Source organism: Balaenoptera borealis (genome assembly GCF_965194805.1).
Source record: "Balaenoptera borealis genome assembly, chromosome: X".
Classification (NCBI taxonomy): domain Eukaryota; kingdom Metazoa; phylum Chordata; class Mammalia; order Artiodactyla; family Balaenopteridae; genus Balaenoptera; species Balaenoptera borealis.
In genome coordinates, this window is record NC_138881.1 from 62,718,379 (window position 1) to 62,736,017 (window position 17,639).

At 38.5% G+C, this 17,639-nt stretch overlaps 1 protein-coding gene across 1 annotated transcript in view; it reads right to left on the reverse strand.

Moving 5' to 3' along the window:
• NEXMIF (neurite extension and migration factor) overlaps nt 1-17,639 on the reverse strand; it is a 66,968-nt gene continuing 49,329 nt past the window's right edge. Inside the window, exon 5 of the mRNA XM_082377006.1 lies at nt 1-17,639. This exon is cut by the window's right edge and continues 10,400 nt beyond it. The gene's annotated coding sequence lies outside the window, so the exon portion shown is untranslated.

Genomic DNA, 17,639 nt, shown 5'->3' on the forward strand with positions numbered 1-17,639 from the left:
TAAGTTTATTTTATTTTATTTATTTATTCATTTATATTTTATTTTTTTCCTTCCTTTTCTTTCTTTTTTTTTGTGTGTATTGTATTTTTTTTTCTTTTTATATACACCAGGTTCTTATTAGTCATCAATTTTATACACATCAGTGTATACATGTCAATCCCAATTGCCCAATACATCACACCACCACCCCACCTCCTGTGGCTTTCCCCCTTTGGTGTCCATACGTTTGTTCTCTACATCTGGGTCTCAATTTCTGCCCTGCAAACCGGTTCATCTGTACCATTTTTCTAGGTTCCACATAGATGCGTTAATATACGATATTTGTTTCTTTTGAGCCATGTGGCTGACAGGGTCTTGGTGCTCCAGCTGGGTGTCAGACCTGTGCCTCTGAGGTGGGAGAGCAGAGTGCAGGACATTGGTCCACCAGAGACCTCCCAGCTCCATGTAATATCAAACAGGAAAAGCTCTCCCAGAGATCTCCATCTCAACGCTAAGACCCAGCTCCACTCAACGACCAGCAAGCTACAGTGCTGGACACCCTATGCCAAACAACTAGCAGGACAGGAACACAAACCCACCCATTAGCAGAGAGGCTGCTTAAAATCATAATAAGGTCACAGACACCCCAAAACATACCACCAGATGCGGTCCTGCCCACCAGAAAGAAAAGATCCAGAGTCATCCACCAGAACACAGGCACCAGTCCCCTCCACCAGGAAGCCTGCACAACCCACTGAACCAACCTTAGCCACTGGGGGCAGACACCAAAAACAACGGGAACTACGAACCTGCAGCCTGCAAAATGGAGACCCTAAACACAGTAAGTTAAGCATAACGAGAAGACAGAGAAACACACAGCAGATGAAGGAGCCAGGTAAAAACCCACCAGACGAAACAAATGAGGAGGAAATAGGCAGTCTACCTGAAAAAGAATTCAGAGTAATGATAGTAAATATGATCCAAAATCTTGGAAGTAGAATGGAGAAAATACAAGAAACGTTTCACAAGGACTTAGAAGAATTAAAGAGTAAACAAACAATGATGAACAATACAATAAATGAAATTTAAAATTCTCTAGAAGGAATCAATAGCAGAATAACTGAGGAAGAAGTACGGATAGCTGACGTGGAAGATAAAATAGTGGAAATAACAACTGCAGAGCAGAATAAAGATAAAAGAATGAAAAGAATTGAGGACAGTCTCAGAGACCTCTGGGACAACATTAAACGCACCAACATTCAAATTATAGGGTTCCCAGAAGAAGAATAGAAAAAGAAAGGGACTGAGAAAATATTTGAAGAGATTATAGTTGAAAGCTTCCCTAATATGGGAAAGGAAATAGTCAATCAAATCCAGGAAGGGCAGAGAGTCCCATTCAGGATAAATCCAAGGAGAAACACGTCAAAACACAAATTAATCAAACTATCAAAAATTAAATATAAAGAAAACATATTAAAAGCAGCAAGGGAAAAACAACAAATAACATACAAGGGAATCCCCATAAGGTTAATAGCTGATCTTTCAGCAGAAACTCTGCAAGCCAGAAGGGAGTGGCAGGACATATTTAAGTGATGAAAAGGGAAAAACCTACAACCAAGATTACTCTACCCAGCAAGGATCTCATTCAGATTCGACGGAGAAATCAAAACCTTTACAGACAAGCAGAAGCTAAGAGAATTCAGCACCACCAAACCAGCTTTACAACAAATGCTAAAGGAACGTATCTAGGCAGGAATCACAAGAGAAGGAAAAGACCAACAATAACGAACTGAAAACAATTTAGAAAATGGTAATAAGAATGTACATATGGATAACTACCTTAAATGTAAATGGATTAAATGCTCCAACCAAAAGACATAGACTGGCTGAATGGCTACAACAACAAGACCCATATATATGCTGTCTACAAGAAACCCACTTCAGACCTAGGGACACATACAGACTGAAAGTGAGGGGATGGAAAAAGATATTCCATGCAAATGGGAATTAAAAGAAAGCTGGAGTAGCAATACTCATATCAGATAAAATAGACTTTATAATAAAGAATGTTACAAGAGACAGAGAAGGACACTACATAATGATCAAGGGATCAATCCAAGAAGAAGATATAACAATTGTAAATATTTATGCACCCAACATAGGAGCACCTCAATATATAACGCAAATGCTAACAGCCATAAAAGGGGAAATCGACAGTAACACATTCATAGTAGGGGACTTTAACACCCCACTTTAACCAATGGACAGATCAGCCAAAATGAAAATAAATATGGAAACACAAGCTTTAAATGATACTTTAAACAAGATGGACTTAACTGATATTTATAGGACATTCCATCCAAAAACAACAGAATACACTTTCTTCTCAAGTGCTCATGGAACATTCTCCAGGATAGATCATATCTTGGGTCACAAATCAAGCCTTGGTAAATTTAAGAAAATTGAAATTGTATCAAGTATCTTTTTCAACCACAACGCTATGAGACTAGATATCAATTACAAGAAAAAATCTGTACAAAATACAAACACTTGGAGGCTAAACAATACACTACTAAATAACCAAGAGATCACTGAAGAAATCAAAGAGGAAATCAAAAAATACTTAGAAACAAATGACAATGAAAACATGATGACCCAAAACCTATGAGATGCAGCCAAAACAGTTCTAAGAGGGAAGTTTATAGCAATACAATCCTTCCTCAAGAAACATCTCAAATAAACAACCTAAACTTACACCTAAAGCAATTAGAGAAGGAAGAACAAAAAACCCCAAAGTTCAAAGAAGGAAAGAAATCAAAAGGATCAGATCGGAAATAAATGAAAACCAAATGAAAGAAACAATAGCAAAATCAATAAAACTAAAAGCTGGTTCTTTGCGAAGGTAAGCAAAATTGATAAACCATTAGCCAGATTCATCATGAAAAAAAGGGAGAAGACTCAAATCAATAGAATCAGAAATGAAAAAGGAGAAGTAACAACTCACACTGCAGAAATACAAAGGATTATGAGAATTATTACAAGCAACTCTATGCCAATAAAATGGACAACCTGGAAGAAATGGACAAATTCTTAGAAAAGCACAACCTTCTGAGACTGAACCAGGAACAAATAGAAAATATAAACACACCAATCACAAGCAATGAAATTGAGACTGTGCTTTAAAATCTTCCAACAAACAAAAGCCCAGGACCAGATGGCTTCACAGGTAAATTCTAAGAAATATTTAGTGAAGAGCTAACACCTATCCTTCTCAAACTCTTCCAAAATATAGCAGAGGGAGGAACACTCCCAAACTCATTCTATGAGGCCAACATCACCCTGATACCAAAACCAGAAAAAGATGTCACAAAGAAAGGAAACTACAGGCCAATATCACTGATGAACATAGATGCAAAAATCCTCAATAAAATACTAGCAAACAGAATCCAACAGCACATTAAAAGGATCATACACCATGATCAAGTGTGGTTTATCCCAGGAATGCAAGGATTCTTCAATATATGCAAATCAATCAATGTGATACATCATAGTAACAAATTGAAGGAGAAAAACCATATGATCCTCTCAATAGATGCAGAAAAAGCTTTGGACAAAATCCAACATCCATTTATGTTAAAAACCCTCCAGAAAGTAGGTATAGAGGGAACTTACCTCAACATAATAAAGACCATATATGACAAACCCACAGCCAACATCGTTCTCAGTGGTGAAAAACTGAAACCATTTCCTCTAAGATCAGGAACAAGACAAGGTTGCCCACTCTTACCACTATTATTCAACATAATTTTGAAATTTTTAGCCACAGCAATCATAGAAGAAAAAGAAATAAAAGGAATACAAATTGGAAAAGTAGAAGTAAACCTTTCACTGTTTGCAGATGACATGATACGATACACAGAGAATCCTAAAGACGCACCAGAAAACTACTAGAGCTAATCAATGAATTTGGTAAAGTAGCAGGATACAAAATTAATGCACAGAAATCTCTTGCATTCCTATACACTAATGATGACAAATCTAATAGAGAAAGTAAGGAAATACTCCCATTTACCATTACAACAAAAAGAATAAAATACCTAGGAATAAACCTACCTAAGGAGACAAAAAAACCTGTAGGCAGAAAACTATAAGACACCGATGAAAGATATTAAAGATGATACAAACAGATGGAGAGATATACCATGTTCTTGGATTGGAAGAAGCAACATTGTGAAAATGAATATACTACCCAAAGCAATCTACTGATTCAATGAAATCCTTATCAAACTACCACTGGCATTTTTCCACAGAACTAGAACAAAAAGTTTCACAATTTGTATGGAAACACAAAAGACGCCGAATAGCCAAAGCAATCTTGAGAAAGAAAAACGAAGCTGGAGGAATCAGGCTCCGTGACTTCACACTATACTACAAAGCTACAGTAATCAAGACAATATGGTACTGGCACAAAAACAGAAATATAGATCAATGTAACAGGATAGAAAGCTCAGAGATAAACTCACACACATATGGTGACCTTCTTTTTTTTTTTCTTTTTTTTTTGTGACCTTATTTTTGATAAAGGATGTAAGAATATACAATGGAGAAAAGACATCCTCTTCAATAAGTGGTTCTGGGAAAACTGGGCAGCTACATGTAAGAGAAAGTAATTAGAACACTCCCTAACACCATACACAAAAATAAACTCAAAATGGATTAAAGACCTAAATGTAAGGCCAGACACTATCAAACTCTTAGAGGAAAACATAGGCAGAACACTGTATGACATAAATCACAGTAAGATCTTTTTTGACTCACCTCCTAGAGAAATGGAAATAAAAACAAAATGAACAAATGGGACCTAATGAAACTTAAAAGCTTTTGCACAGCAAAGGAAACCATAAACAAGACAAAAAGACAACCTTCAAAATGGGAGAAAATATTTGCAAAGGAAGCAACTGACAAAGGATTAATCTCCAAAATTTACAAGCAGCTCGTGCAGCTCAATATCAAAAAAGCAAACAACCCAATCCAAAGATGCGCAGAAGACCTAAATAGACATTTCTCCAAAGAAGATATACAGATTGACAACAAACAGATGAAAGGATGCTCAACATCCCTAATCATTAGGGAAATGCAATTCAAAAGTACAATGAGGTATCATCTCACACCGGTCAGAATGGCCATCATCATAACATCTACAAACAATAAATGCTGGAGAGGGTGTGGAGAAAAAGGAACCCTCTTGCACTATTGGTGGGAATGTAAATTGTTACATGCACTATGGAGAACAGTATGGAGGTTCCTTAGAAAACTAAAAATAGAACTACCATACGACCCAGCAATCCCACTACTTGGCATATACCCTGAGAAAACCATACTTCAAAAAGAGTTATGTACCACAATATTCATTGCAGCTCTATTTACAATAGCCAGGTCATGGAAGCAACCTAAGTGTGCATCGACAGATGAATGGATAAAGAAGATGTGGCACATATATACAATGGAATATTACTCAGCCATAAAAAGAAACAAAATTGAGTTATTTGTAGTGAGGTGGATGGACGTAGAGTCTGTCATACAGAGTGAAGTTAAGTCAGAAGGAGAAAAAACAAATACCGTATGCCAACACATATATATATGGGATCTAAAAAAAAAAAAAGGTTCTGAAGAATCTAGGGCAGGACAGGAATAAAGAGGCAGACGTAGAGAATGGACTTGAGGACACGGGGAGGGGGATGTGTAAACTGGGACGAAGTGAGAGAGTGGCATGGAGATATATACGTTCCCAAATGTAAAATAGATAGCTAGTTGGAAGCAGCCACATAGCACAGGGAGATCAGCTCCGTGCTTTGTGACCACATAGAGGGGCGGGATAGAGAGGGTGGGAGGGAGATGCAAGAGGGAGGAGATATGGGGATATATGTATATGTATAGCTGATTCGCTTTGTTATAAAGCAGAAACTAACACACCATTGTAAAGCAAGTATACTCCAATAAAGATTTAAAAAAATATATATATGTATGTATAAATGAATCATTTTGCGGTACACCTATAACTAACACAACATTTTAATTCAACTATATTTTTTAAAAAATCTCAGTCCAAAAAAGAACTTTGTATATATACATATGGAATGCTACTCAGCCATTAAAAAAGAATGAACATTTGCCATTTGCAACAGCATGGATGGACTTGGAGGGTATTATGCGAAGTGAAATAAGTCAGACAGAGAAAGACACATATTTTATGATTTCTCTTATATATGGAATTTAAAAAATAAAACAAAGTAGTGAATATAACAAAAAAGAAGCAGACTCACAGATATAGAGATCAAGCTAGTGTTTACCAGTGGGGAGAGGGAAGGAGGGAAGGGCAAGTTAGGGGTAGGGGATTAAGAGGTACAAACTTCTATGTATAAAATAAATAAGGATATATTGTACAACATGGGTAATATAGGCAATATTTAGTAATAACTGTAAATGGATTATAACCTTTAAAAATTGTAAATCACTATGTTGTACACCTGAAACTTATATAACATTGTACATCAACTATACCAATAAAAAATAAACATTTAGTGTGGTTAACATTTTTCATTTTAGCCATTTATTTATCTACGGGCTATGAAATGTATTAATTTCCTATTGCTGCTGTACAAACTACCATGAATTTAATGACTTTAAAAAACAGAAATTTATTTATTTATCTTACAATTCTGGAAGCCAGGAGTTCGGAATGAGTCTTATAAATACTAAAATCAAGGCATAAACCAGACTGTATTCCTTCTGGAAACTGCAGGGGAAACTGCTTTCCCTTGCTTTTTCCATCTTCTAGAGGCCACCTACATTCCTTGGGTCATGCCTGGCCCCTTCCTCCATCTACAAAGCATATCACTCCAACCTTTGCTTCTGTTGTCATATCCCTTTCATTCAACAGATACTCCAGCCTCACTCTTAAAATGAACCTGTTGATTATATTGGGTCCATACAGATAATCTGGGATGATCTCCCCAGCTCAAGATCCTTGACTTGCTCATATTTGGAAAGCACCTTTTACAATGTTAGGTAACAGTCACAGGTTTCAGGGATTAGGACTTAGACACACTGGGGGAGGGGAAGCATTATTTAGCCTACCACAATTGATACCTCATTTTGTGTGTGTGTTTTTAACAGCTTGAGATATAATTCACCTACCATAAAATTCACCCTTTTTAAGTGTTCGGTAGGTTTTAGTATATTAACAAAGTTGTGCAACCATCACCATTAATTCCAGAACATTTTCATCACCCCAGTAAGAAACCTGATACTAATTCACGTGTTCCCTCCTACTTGCCCCTAGGTCCCTTTCTCCAGCCTTAGGCAACCATTAATCTGCTTTCTGTTTTCACGGATTTGCTTACTTGTTTAATATACATGGAATCAAACGATACATAGTCTTTCGTGACTTGATTCTTTCACTTAGCATGTTTTCCAGGTCCATCCATTTTGTAGCATGTGTCAGCACTTTATCATTTTTATGGCTGAACAATATTCTATTGTATAGATATACCACATATTGTATCCATTTGTCAGTTGGACAATTTAGTTGTTTTCACTTTTTTTCACTATCATGAATACTGCTGCTGTGAACATTGTGTAGAAATTTTTGTGTGGGCATATGTTTTTTCTTGGGATTTCATTTCTTTGGAATTGCTGGATCATATGGTATTTCTATGTTTTAGTTTTTGAGGAACTGCCAAATCATTTCCTCAAGTGTCCACATCATTTTACATTCCCACCAGAAATATATGAAGGTTCAGATTTCTATACATCCTCACCAACACTTGTCCACCTTTTTTATTATTATTATTATAGCCATCCTAGTGTTTGGGAAGTAGTATCTCACTGTGGTTTTGATTAACATTTCCCTGAAAACTAAAGATGTTGAGCATCTTTTCATATGTGTATTGGCTATGTGTGTATCTCCTTTGGAGAAATATCTATTCAGATTATTTTCTTGTTTCTTAATATATCAGGGTACAGTTCCTTATCAGATATATGATTTGCAAATATTTTATCCCATTATCTAGGTTGTTTTTTTCATTTTCTAAATGATGTCCTTTGAAGCACAGAAGTTTTTGATTTTGTTAAGTCTAATTTATTTTTTCTTTTGTTGCTTGTGCTTTTGGTGTCATGTCTAAGAAACCATTGTTGAACTCAAGGTCACAAAGATTTACCCTTATATTTTCTTCTAAGAGCTTTATTGTTTTAGCTCTTACATCTAGCTCTTTCATCCATTTTGAGTTCTTTTTTGTGTGTGATGTGAGGAAAGGCTCTTACTTCATACTTTTGCTTGTGTATTTCTAGTGGTCCAAGTTTATTTGTTGAAAAGACATTTCCCCGCATTGAATTGTCTTGGATTGCTTGCCAAAAATCACTTGTGAATAAATTTGAGTCTTTATTTCTGGGCATTCAATTCTATTCAACTGATCTGTCTGTTTACCCTTATGCTAGTACCACACTGTCTTGATTATTGTAGATTTGTAATAAGTTTTGAAATTAGGAAGAGTGCGTGTTCCAACTTTGTTCTTTTTTTCAAGATTATTTTGACTATTCTGAATCCCTAGAATGGCTATACGAATTTTAGGATTAACTTGTCATTTTCTGCAAGTTGGTCAATTTGAGTAGCATTGCCACTTAATATTTAAGTCTTAATTCAGGAATATTGGATGTCTTACTATATTTAGGTCTTCTTTAATTTCTTTCAACAACATTTTGTAGTTTTCATTGTACAAGTCTTGCATTTTTTGTTAAATTTATTCCTATTTTATTTATTTTGATGCTATTTTTAAAAATTAATTAATTAATTAATTTATTTATTTGGCTGTGTTGGGTCTTCATTTCCGTGCGAGGGCTTTCTCTAGTTGTGGCAAGTGGGGGCCACTCTTCATCGCGGTGTGCGGGCCTCTCACTATCGTGGCCTCTCTTGTTGCGGAGCACAGGCTCCAGACGCGCAGGCTCAGTAGTTGTGGCTCACAGGCCTAGTTGCTCTGCGGCATGTGGGATCTTCCCAGACCAGGGCTCGAACCCGTGTCCCCTGCATTGGCAGGCAGACTCTCAACCACCGCGCCACCAGGGAAGCCCGATGCTATTTTAACAAGAATTTTTTTCTTGACTTCATTTTCAGATTGTCCAGTGCTAATGTAGAGAAATACAATTGTTTTGTATATTGATCTTGTATCCTGAAACATTGCTTAACTCATTTATAAGTTCTAGTAGGTTTACTTTTTATTTTTTTGTGGGGGGGGAGATTCTTTAGTATTTTCTATATACAAGATTGTGTCATCTGCAAATGCAATTATTTTTACTTCTTCCTTTTCAGTCTGCATTTTCTTGCCTAATTGTCCTAGCTAGAAATTCCAATACAATGTTCCACTGAAGTGACAAAAAGAGACATCCTTGTCTCGATCCTTACCTTAGGAGGATATCTTTCAGTCTTCCACTATTACGTACGATGGTACCTATGGGTTCTTTTGTAGATATTCCCTATCAGATTGAGGAATCTCCCATTTCTAATGAGTTGAGTGTTTTTATCATTAAAGAGTATTGGATTTTGTCAAATGCTTTTCCACATCTCTTGAAAGGATCATGTAGTTCTTGTCCTTTATTCTATTAATATGGTATATTACATTGATTTTCATATTTAAAACAAACTTGCATTTCTTGGGGTAAGTCCTACTTGATAGTAGTATATAATCCTTTCCACACATCACTGGATTCCAATTTCCAGTTGCTAGGTTTTTGGTTTTGTTTTTTTTAAGGATTTTTGTATCTATATTCACAAGAGATATTCAGATAAGTTAATTTTGTCTGGGGTCCCTTGCTTCCAACCTGAAGAATTTCCCTGAATATTTCTTGTAAGGTAGGTCTGCTAGCAACAAACTCTCTCAGCTTTTGCTTATATGGGAATGTCTTTATTTAGTCTTCATTCTTTTTTTTTTAATTTTTAACTTATTTATTTATTTTATTTTTGGCTGCGTTGGGTCTTTGTTGCTGCACGCGGGCTTTCTCTAGTTGCAGTGAGCAGGGGCTACTCTTCGTTGCGGTGCATGGGCTTCTCATTGCAGTGGCTTCTCTTGTTGCGGAGCACGGGCTCTAGGCATGCAGGCTTCAGTAGTTGTGGCACGCAGGCTCAGTATTTGTGGCTCACGGGCTCTAGAGCACAGGCTCAGTAGTTGTGGCGCACGGGCTTAGTTGCTCCGTGGCATGTAGGATCTTCCCGGACCAGGGCTCGAACCCGTGTCCCCTACATTGGCAGGTGGATTCTTAACCACTGCGCCACCAGGGAAGCCCAGGCTTCATTCTTATAAGACAACTTTACTGGATATATGATTACTGACTGACAGAGTTCTTCTTTCAGCACTTTGAATATATCATCCTTCTACTCTCCATGGTTTTGATTAGTAGGCAGCTGTTAATCTTACTGGAGTTCCCTGTATGTGATGAGTCATTTTTCTCTTGCCACTTTTAAGATTTTATCTTTGTCTTTTAATATTTTTACTGTGGTATGTCTTGGTGTGGATCTCTGCATTTACCCTACTTGCAGTTCTTTGAGCATCTTAGGTGTGTAGGTTAATGTTTTTCATCAAATCTCAGAAAATTTCAGCCATTATTTATTTGAATATTTTTTCTGCTCCTTTTTTCTCTCTTCTTCTTCTGGTACTCCCTTTGTGTATATGTTGGTGCACTTAATGTGGTTGTACACATCTCTGAGGCCCTGTTCATATTTCTTCATCCTTTTTTCTCTTTATTTTTTTTACATCTTTATTGGAGTATAATTGCTTTACAATGTTGTGTTAGTTTCTGTTGTATAACAAAGTGAATCAGCTATATGTATACATATATCCCCATATCCCCTCCCTCTTGAGCCTCCCTCCCACCCTCCCTATCCCACCTCTCTATGTGGTCACAAAGCACCAAGCTGATCTCCCTGTGTTATGCAGCTGCCTCCCACTAGCTATCTATTTTACATTTGGTAGTGTATATATGTCAATGCTACTCTCTCACCTTGTCCCAGCTTTCCCCCCACCGCTGTATCCTCAAGTCCATTCTCTGTGTCTGTGTCTTTATTCCCGTCCTGCCCCTAGGTTCATCAGAAACTTTTTTTTTTTTAGATTCCATATATATGTGTTAGCATACGGTATTTGTTTTTCTCTCTCTGACTTAACTTCACTCTGTGTGACAGATTCTAGGTCCATCCACCTCACTACAAATAACTCAATTTCGTCTCTTTATTATTAAGATTGCATAACCTCTATTGATCTATTTTCAAGTTCACCAATTCTTTCTTCTGCCAATTCAAATCTACTCTTTGAAGTCTATTAGAGTCCCCTAGTAAATTTTTAATTTTCATTATTATACTTTTAAACTCCAGAATTTTGATTTTTTAAAAAAATTTATTTATTTATGGCTGTGTTGGGTCTTCGTTTCTGTGCGAGGGCTTTCTCTAGTTGTGGCGAGCAGGGGCCACTCTTCATCGTGGTGTACGGGCCTCTCACCATCGCGGCCTCTCTTGTTGCGGAGCACAAGCTCCAGACGCGCAGGCTCAGCAGTTGTGGCTCATGGGCCTAGTTGCTCTGCGGCATGTGGGATCTTCCCGGACCAGGGCTTGAACCCGTGTCCCCTGCATTGGCAGGCGGATTCTCAACCACTGCGCCACCAGGGAAGCCCCAGAATTTTGATTTTTAAAACTAATTCATATTTTTTATTGATATTTTCTTTTTATTGAGACATTGTCATCATACCTTTCTTTAATTTTTAAAAAAATTAATTTATTTTTTGGCTGCATTGGGTCTTCGTTGCTGCTCACGGGCTTTCTCTAGTTGCAGCAAGTGGGGGCTACTCTTCATTGCAGTGTGAAGGCTTCTCATTTTGGTGGCTTCCCTTGCTGCAGAGCATGGGCTCTAGGTGCACGGGCTTCAGTAGTTGTGGCATGCAGGCTCAGTATTTGTGGCTCGCAGGCTCTAGAGCACAGGCTCAGTAGTTGTGGCGCACGGGCTTACTTGCTCTGCGGCATGTGGGATCTTCCTGGACCAGGACTCAAACCCATGTCCCCTGCATTGGCAGGCAGATTCTTAACCACTGCGCCACCAGGGAAGTCCCCCTTTCTTTAATTTTTAATCAAGGTTTCCTCTAGTTCTTTGAACATATTTACTATAATAGCAATTCTGAAATGTTTGTCTTCTAAACTGACATCTAGGCCCTCTCACTGGCAGTTTCAGTTCCTTCTTTTCTTCCTGTGTATGGGTTATGTTTTCCTGTTTTTGTTTTTCTGGGGTTTTTTTTTGCATGTCTAATTGTAGCAACTCTGCATACTGACTCTCCCTTACTCAGGGTTGTTGTTTGCTTATTTGTTTAGTGATATGGATGGACTATCTTAGTGAAGTCTATTTCCCCTATAGTGTGCAGACCTTAATGTCATTCCTCAAAAGGCACAGGTTTGGTATGCATGCAGTCACCCTGAGATGACAGTGGTTTTAGCAGGGATCTTTTTATCTCTTTCCCTGATCTGTTAAGCTGTCTACCACTGTTGGTAACACACAGAGCTGTTAGGCACCACTAATTGCCAACTAATTGCCCTCATGTTTTTGAGATTGCCCTGTGGCATAAATTGCTCCTCAGTCTGATCCAATTAAACTTGGGCCCCTTTGCAGAGGTAGTTTTTGAGGCCAGCCTTTGAGTTTTGTTCTGACTACAGGAGGACTTTTCTTATATCTTTCCCTCATTCTCTCTAGTAAATTGGTCTATAATTAGTTTTGTTTGTTGTTCTCATGAAGCTGCTAGCCTCTTCTTAATTGCTTACTACCGAAATCTCCAGCATTTCGAGAGAGCACCCTTTGGCTTGAACTTCCCCACACTGTGTTCCAAATAAACTCAGTTCCCTTGGGGAGAGCATCAGAGTTCTCTGTTCTTATGGATCACCTTTCTCCCTGGGCAAAACCTCTGTGTCACTGCTCCAGAGGTGGAGTTGGGATCGGTGGCCTGTTTCAGAGTGACACACCTACTTTACAAGCAGAGTGTGTCTTGCCTCTCTTGATGTGGAAAATATCCTATAAGTCAGCTGGAGTGAGGGTGACTAGGGACAAGTGTTTCTTTTTTTAAAATTTATTTATTTATTTTTGGCTGCTTTGGTTCTTCAGTGTGGTGCACGGGCTTCTCATTGCAGTGGCTTCTCTTGTTGTGGAACACGGGGTCTAGGCATGTGGGCTTCAGTAGTTGTGGCACACAGGCTCAGTGGTTGTGGCTCATGGGCTCTAGAGCGCAGGCTCAGTAGTTGTGGTGCACGGGCTTAGCTGCTCCGCGGCATGTGGGATCTTCCTGGACCAGGGTTCGAACCCGTGTCCCCTGCATTGGCAGGCAGATTCTTAACCACTGCACCACCAGGGAAGCCCTGGGACAAGTGTTTCTGACCTGCCATGCCTAGGTTAGAGCTTCCATACTATGATGTAAAGCTGACTAAGGGAAGGGAGCCCCAGTCCTCTCAACCATGCTTGGATGATATAGAGCTGCAACATGGATCTGGGGACAATGAGAAATGCTGGTTGCCCACCCCTCCTTGGGAGAAACCCCATCTTCTTGGATGCACCTGCCTGGAGTGGAGCTTCTGTCATTGAACTTGAGATTCTCACTCTTTTTTTAAACCAATATTTAGTAGATATTCTTTTATGTGTTGCCAACTGTATATTGTCTTTGGTGAAGCATCTGTTCAAATCTTTTGCCCATTAAAAAAAATTCAGTTCTGGGCTTCCCTGGTGGTGCAGTGGTTAAGAATCCACCAGCCAATGCAGGGGACACGGGTTCGAGCCCTGGTCCAGGAAGATCCCACATGCCGTGGAGCAACTAAGCCCGTGAGCCACAACTACTGAGCCTGTGCACCACAACTACTGAAGCCTGCGTGCCTAGAGCCCGTGCTCCACAACAAGAGAAGCCACCGCAATGAGAAGCCCTCGGACTGCAACGAAGAGTAGCCCCCGCTCGCCGCAATCAGAGAAAAGCCCGCGCGCAGCAACGAAGACCCAACAGAGCCAAAAATAAAATAAATAAAAATTTTAAAAAACCTTAAAAACAATTGAGTTCTTTGTTTTCTTACTATCAAATTTAGAAAGTTCTTTATATATTCTTTGTTGGATATGTGATTTGCCAATATTTTCTCTAAATTGATTTTTGACAAAAGTACAAAGGCAATTCAATGGAGAACTGATAGTGTTTTCAATAAATAGTGCTGAAACAACTGGATATCTGTATGGAAAAAAGTAAACCATGACCTCTACCTCACACTGTACACATACAAAAATGAAATATGCAGCAATATAAAGTACTGAATTGGAAGGAGCTAGACTTTCAGAATGGTGGCATGAGGAACTTGGCAAATCATCTCCTCTCAGTTCACACCTTTTTATTGCTTTACAGTAGCACATTGAATGGATATACCACTGTTTATTTATTTCATGGTATGTAAATAATACTCCAATAAAGCTGTTTTTAAAAGGCACAAACACGAATACATGTAACAGTATGTCTGAATCTCAAAAGCTTTCTGCTGATTTAAAGAAGCCAGACAAAACAGTATGTACTGTATGATTTCACATACTGAAATTCTAGAAAAGATTAAACTAACCAATAGTGACAGAAAACAGATCAGTGGCTTCCTAGGGCTGGGTGTTAGGGAAGGAAATTGACCCTCATGAGGCATGCAGCAATTTTTTGGGAGTGACAGAAATGTTCTATATCTTGATTGGGGTGGCAGTTATATAGGTATATATCTCAGCGCTGATTGAAGTGTAGACATAAAATAAAATTTAATTGATTGAAAAAACAGGGCAGCCCACATCACAGACCCTCATGAAAATCAGAGAGCCCATCTTGCCTTCAATGATGAGAACCAGGGCTGCTTCATCTCTACTTGGTGAAAGAAAAAACTCAGTTGAAGAATACTGAGGCCACCCCAGAGATTCTGTTTTCTAGGGGTGCGATGTAGGCTAACCAGTTCTTACCCAGACTAACAAAGCCCTCCAAATTTACATTGTGTATTACTCATGCTGATGTCAGCTAAATATGTAGACTGCCCCATGTTCATAAGAACAGATAATAAAAAACTCAATTTTTTACACCTGAACATCTAATCTCTTTTTTAAATATGAGTCAGTCTTCCTCTATTATGGGAAGATGTTATTATTCCTATTTTACACTCTGACATTATCAGGGCCCTGTACCCTATCAGTATCTGGAGTCTTTCACTAACCTTTTAATGACCATGTTTTGCCTTAAGAGAATACAAGATGTGTGAAAATACTTTTTTTCCCTAACCCAATCACCTGTAGAAAGGACAATCAAGACTGAGTTGTACTAAGATAGAATTTAATAACTGATTTTGTTTTTCAGAGAGTGTTTACCCTTTGAGATAGCAAATGGTTGTTTTAGAAGGAATAAAATAAGTGAGTTAAGGACATGTTGAGCTAAAAATGAGAATTAAATGAGCAAATTGTGTATTATTTATCATTTGTTATGATGGACATCATTCCTCATCATATAATTTCAATATTGACATTCTCCCTTGAGGGATATGACTTTGATTTCTAAGACCAGACTGGAATTATAGGTAAAGGAACCTCTTTCTCTTCTGATTCAATTCCTTAAATTTATGGAATTTTCTTTCCTTTTTTTTTTTTTTTTCTTTTCCCTGATTATCAAAGTGGTAAGTACACATTTTGGAAAATTTGGGAAATACGGAAAAGTATATATAAGAAACAAATCACTCTTAATCTCTCCAGCAAGAGGCCACAAGAAATAGTAGACATAGTAAACAAAGGCAATGCTGTTTCCAGTTACTGAGAAATGAACTCTTTGTCCCTCTACCCCCAATTGATTGATCAGCTTTATAATAATAAGCTAACTTCATTTCCACCAGGATTTCATTGATATAGGGGCTTTTAGAGGGAGATACTAAATGGTCATAAAAGGAGTGAACTAGGGATGAAAAGGATTCTATGACAAGTTTTAACTAGAGAGCATAAAATAATGTATCCGTGATGGTGGTTCCAGGGACCAACCTCATTTCACCTCATTTCTAGTCTGTTACTTGTTCATATCCTAATGGATGTGGCCAGCCCTGTAAGCCCTGATCCCACATGTCCTGCCTGCTAGGTACTAACATAAGATTTTTGATGATAGCAATTTGGTGTTATAGGCAGGGACTCAAGAATAATCATGTTTTGACTTAACCCATGTAGAGGTCATAAAGGAGCCATACACACAAGTGACAAAGACAGATAGGAATTAAAATATTACTTTGTGATTAGTGGAGTTAGTGCCCAGTACTCTGGTACAAGGCTCTCTGGTAAAGCTAGGTTTCAGTACATAACCTTAGCTCAAGGTCCAAAAAGGGCTTCACCTTTTCCTGCCAAGTCCCCATCTTATTAGTAGTTGACCATTGAATTGATAAGAACTATTAACTACTTGAAACATCAAGTGAAGGAGGCAAGAAAGCAAGATTGTTGGGCACCCAGGAGACTGGCTTAGTATTTTAATTTCTCTGAATGGCAAAAAAGCACTAAAGAGAAAGCCATCTAGAGTACATGACCTTTTAACCCATAGTGACCAGCCCAAACACACTAGCAAACATGGCTCAAGTGATCTAAGCCAATCAAATTACTAGATTCTCCCTGAGGGAGGTAGTGGAGGTGAGGAAGCTGTGATCCTCCTCTTTTTATTCTCACTTTGTGCTTAACAGCCACTCTGAGAGAGGAAACTGTACAATATGTGGATACCCCCATAAGAGCATGGGAATCAGATGGCCCTAATTCTTTTAGAGATGGGAAATTTCTCTAAATGGATCTTAAGGACACAAGTTTTGTACTCAGATAGCTGGGATGGACAGGCTCGCATTCTGTCTTCTTGTAGTATTTAGACATTTGTTATAGTGGTCCCTCCAGTCTCTCCTTAGTCTTTCCTAAGGCCGCCCCCCTTTTTCTTCATTATCCATCCTATATATTTAAAATACAGTTGACTTTTGAATAACACAGGTTTGAACTGCTTGGGTCCACTTATATATGGATTTTTTTCAATAAATATGTGCTATAGTACTACATGATACAATCCGAGGGTGGTTGAATCTGCAGATGCAGAACCATGGATAAGGGCCAGCTGTAAAGTTATATGTGTATTTTCGACTGAGGGGAGTGTTGGTACCCCTAAACCTCGAGTTGTTTTGGGGTGAACTGTATTTCCATTTTCATTTCCCTTTGGCTCCTGTGTTCCTAACAATCTAATCTACTTCCTCTTATGAGAAGGTATTCAACATTTATAACAGATGGCTCTCTGAGTGAAATTCATGGCCTAGCAGTCCTCACAGTCTCAGTCTCCTGCTCATCTATGTATATCCGTGTCCTCAGCAAAATCCCAAGGGTTTTGCTCTATGTCACGGTGACTGCTGTTGTCACTGTCTGCTCCAGATTCCCTCAGACTACAAAACCTGCCTTTTAGGGAGGGTCCACCCCTTGTTCTCCCAAAGGACCCAACAAGGAAAGCACCCTTGCCAAATCCCTAAACCAAAGCTGCTACTGTTGATACTCCCAAAGGCTGTGCCACTCAGTGAGCACCAGTGTATCTGCTGTCATGTC